We start from the raw sequence: 4,030 nt of genomic DNA, 5'->3' as shown, positions 1-4,030 counted from the left end.
ACTTGCAAGCGTTGATTTCAAATTCTTCCCTAGCCAATTCAGTTCTACTTAGATAAATCTGGTTATCTATCTTTCTATCTATCTATCTATCTTTCTATTTATCTATCTATCTATCTATAACTTATATATATATAACATATATTATTATTTGTTTTTATATATATAAATTAATGTGTTTCTACTCAGTTACTACCATTTTTTTTCTTTACACCTTTTCCCTAATTTTCTCCAGAAACATTTTTCTTTTGGTTTGAGCAGTTGAACTGAAAAGGTTTGGAAAGTAGAATGAGTATTGGTTCTTACTGGAATAGCACTTGAAAAATGTAGTCCTAGAAAAGGCCAATTTTTAACTGAAGTGGCTTGACAAAGTTAAGCATCCATTCTCAATGTGACAGTGACTCCCATGTTACTAACTAGGTCAACGGCTTCTCTTGACTAGATCACATAACCCTGCATGATACTGGAATGTTCCCTGGTGAGGTATTGAGTTATGTACACAAACACCCAAGCACTCATGGTTTCAATAAATACAAAGCATCATTTTAATCTATGTTAGTATAAAAGAATAAAAAAATACTGCTGACCTGCTTTGCTTCTTGAACTGACTTAGAGTGCTGTTCATGACACAGAAGACACAATAGTTAATGAGTGGTTACTACAAGCTCATTAGACTTCAGCACTTACTGCTCTCCAGCCCTCAGCAATATTTTGGCAGTAATAGTCATATTCTTCATTAACATCACAACTGTCCTGGGACCAACACCCTAAAGAACTGGAGTGATGTAATCAGCATTTTCGTGATTCCTTCAAAGTCCATATCTCCAACCAACTTGAGTTTAGAAGTTATGGGACCTTGAACTCTATATATTCTCATGTCAATGATTGCTGCTCCTCCCTTGATATCTGCTGTGACCAGATTTGGAATGCCTGAGGCAGATACTACAATGTCTACAAGAATTATAGTTTTCTTCAACTGCTCTGTGGGAGTGTACTGATGAGATATGCAACAGTGGCATCACCTCCAGGACTTTCATGTGCCCCATCTGTGTTTAATAACATTAAAATGAGCATCCCAACATTTTTTTAATTTCCCAACTACAATCACTTTCTTCTCTAGAGCTGGAATGCCAGTTCACTTCATCATTTCTCACATACCCTCTGGGGGAGCTGGTAGCATGGAATACGGGTGAGAACACATTTGCCCAACATTAAGTACATGAAAGCAATCAACATCCCTGTCTGGAGAAACAGCATTAGGGATCTTTCTCTCATCGATGTGATCTGGAATGGGCCCCTGAATAAGGAGGCTATCTACGTTATCATCATTTTTCAGTTTATTGATTAAGCTCAACAATACCTCCTCTGAAATTGAAGCTGGTTTTACAACTGTCTCACTGTTAATTTTTACATCTTCAGCTGCCCTGGTTTTGTTGAGGACACAGGAATGACTTGCAGGATTATTATCGACCAGAACCAGGCTCAGGTGTGGTCCTTTGTTGCCAGAAGGCACCCACTTTTCCACTTCCGGCTTGATCTGCTGAAACATTTTCCTTTAAGAAATGACGACAGCTTTCTTACTCATTTCTCTTGGTTTTATGCAAACACACACACACACATCCTTGATGCATAATAAATATATTTACACATAATCATCCTTGATATATAATAGATGTATTTACACATAGCCATAAGGCTATATGTATATATAGCCTGAGGTATGTATATATACTGTATATATAAATACTCAGAGAGAGGGACTTAACTTGCACTTAATAAAACGTTCCCTTTGAAAGCAATACACTTAGAGAAAATGGTAGCTGCACATTCAGATACAAATTATATACTAATGTTAAAGCATGACCTTCTGGGAGAAGCCAGCGTTCCAAGTCTCAGTCTTTGCTTCCAAACACATGTTCTGCTTGTTAGGCCAACTTGAGAATTCCTGCGAGGTGGAAGGGAAGATGGAGGAGATGACAGGTCTGCACTGCCTGAGCAGCAGAGTGGCGGAGGAGGCAGGCATTAGAGCAGTTGCTGGGAAACTATTTTCTGTAATTTTAAAGAGCCCAGTTGTAGATCCATCTGTTTTCCCCTAAATGACATTGCTAAAAATGCCATTGTCAGAAACACTCAATTTATACACATACACAAGTATAAAATTATAAACATAGCCTGTCATTATTTTTACAATTTAAATAGTTCACAACATTTGTTTTTCTGTTTAAACTTTTATTTTAGATTTGGGTGTACATGTGAAGGTTTGTTACCGAGGTAAACATGTATGTATGGTGGCAGTTTGTTGTACATAGTATTTCATCATCCAGATTTTAAGCCAGCACTAAAATGATCGGCAAAGAAGCTAGAGAAGGTCATGTTAAAAGTAAGTAATATTAACAAATGTTGTAAATCATAACTTGATATAAAATAACATTATAAAATACTTTGTTATAAACTAATAAAGTCACTTACATAATTTAATAAAAATATTTACAATTTTGTCTAAAAATAACTTTGAAATGTTGATCAATATATTCTGTATTCCTTACCTATTTAATATGTAGGCTTATAGATGTTAACTTTTACATACTTCAGTCTGTTAACATGTGGTCCTTGAACTTGAATTAACACGACTTTTCTGATGTTTTTGGAACTAAGTATCTCTTAATGTTCACAGTAAGCTACCTTTGTAGTGAATTTCACGGTGTAAATTAGTTAAGTGATTGTATATCCATTTTCATGCCTTGTGACATTTCATTAGATCCTGTATGGTGATGTAAAGTTTGTATCTTTAAAAAAAGTATTTCTGAAATGAATTTGAAATTCATTACTGCTCAGAAAAGGGGGAAAAAAAGGTTTGAGTTGGAGTTACTCATTCTCACATTGCTTCACAGCCTTCCTTCACTAATACTGATATTTAAAAATATATTCACACATATCATTGGTTTGCACATATGTTCCATTATTAAATAGATTCTGATTAGGCTTTGTATATCTAGAAGTTTTTGATATATGTTTGAAATATGTATTATTTATTAATAATTAACTTTGATCATATAACAGGTTACTGAGTAAGCTTTATAAGATAATTTGATGGCAAGAAAAGTGATAAGTGTATGAGTTCATGATTAGAGACATCCAAGATTAGTTTCTTTCAAGATGCAAAAAGCAAAGTGAGGAAGAAACCCTAGGAAAACTACATAAAATAGGCTTTATTGCATTATTATTACTTGTCTTAAAAGTTATCAAATATTATCTAAATCTGCTCTAATTTAAGGTATTGAAATTTTTCAAAGGGACTGCAATTACCATGTCCTTTATCTTTCAATATGCTCCTTGTAGGTAAAATGGAGCATCAGTGACACTGTTGTCAAAGCCACTTTGGTTAATGTTTACAAAACATCGTAATTTACATAGCACAAGGGAGGGTTTCGGCACTTGATGTCTGTCTTTATCTTCTGGATGAACACTGGTTCTCAGATTAGGCTAGATCCCCTGGTAAGTTTCTGATGATCTCAGATATTTTCATTTTATCCACATATCCAGATGAACTTTTTGGTTTTCTTATATAACAAAATGCTGCCATGGGGCTGGTTTACAGTCATGTGACCTGTATAGTCAATTTCACACAACTCTACCTTTGAAATGATACTACATTTGGTTAAGTACTTGCTGTTGCTCTCCTAAAACTCTTAATTGTTTTGTGCAAGGGCCTCTGAAGTTTCATTTTTCACTGGGCTCTCAAAATTAAGTAGCCAATCTGGCTTGTTCCTATAAGGTATCAAATATAACAATGACACAGAAAACTGGAATTGTGTTTGTGACTTTTCTAGACTCTGTTTTTAACTTATTGTTTTGAAAACATTATATCAGTGATTTGAATGAGTTCCCCCGAAGTTCATGTGTTGGAAACTCAATCTCCAGTGCAACAATGTTGAGGGGTGGGGACTAATAAGGGGTAATTGGTATATTATGGTCAAGTCCTTATGATTAGATTAATATTATTATTACAAGAGCAGGTTAGCTATAGCAAGAG

General features: G+C 34.7%; 1 pseudogene; it reads right to left on the bottom strand.

Moving 5' to 3' along the window:
• Positions 1-250: 250 nt before the first annotated feature.
• Positions 251-1,552, bottom strand: LOC103236462 (bifunctional methylenetetrahydrofolate dehydrogenase/cyclohydrolase, mitochondrial pseudogene; annotated as a pseudogene).
• Between the last annotated feature and the right edge of the window lie 2,478 nt (positions 1,553-4,030).

This window comes from Chlorocebus sabaeus, chromosome 7 (assembly GCF_047675955.1).
Source record: "Chlorocebus sabaeus isolate Y175 chromosome 7, mChlSab1.0.hap1, whole genome shotgun sequence".
Lineage (NCBI taxonomy): Eukaryota > Metazoa > Chordata > Mammalia > Primates > Cercopithecidae > Chlorocebus > Chlorocebus sabaeus.
Note: the sequence above shows the minus strand (reverse complement) of the source record. Positions and strands in the feature narration are given on the sequence as shown.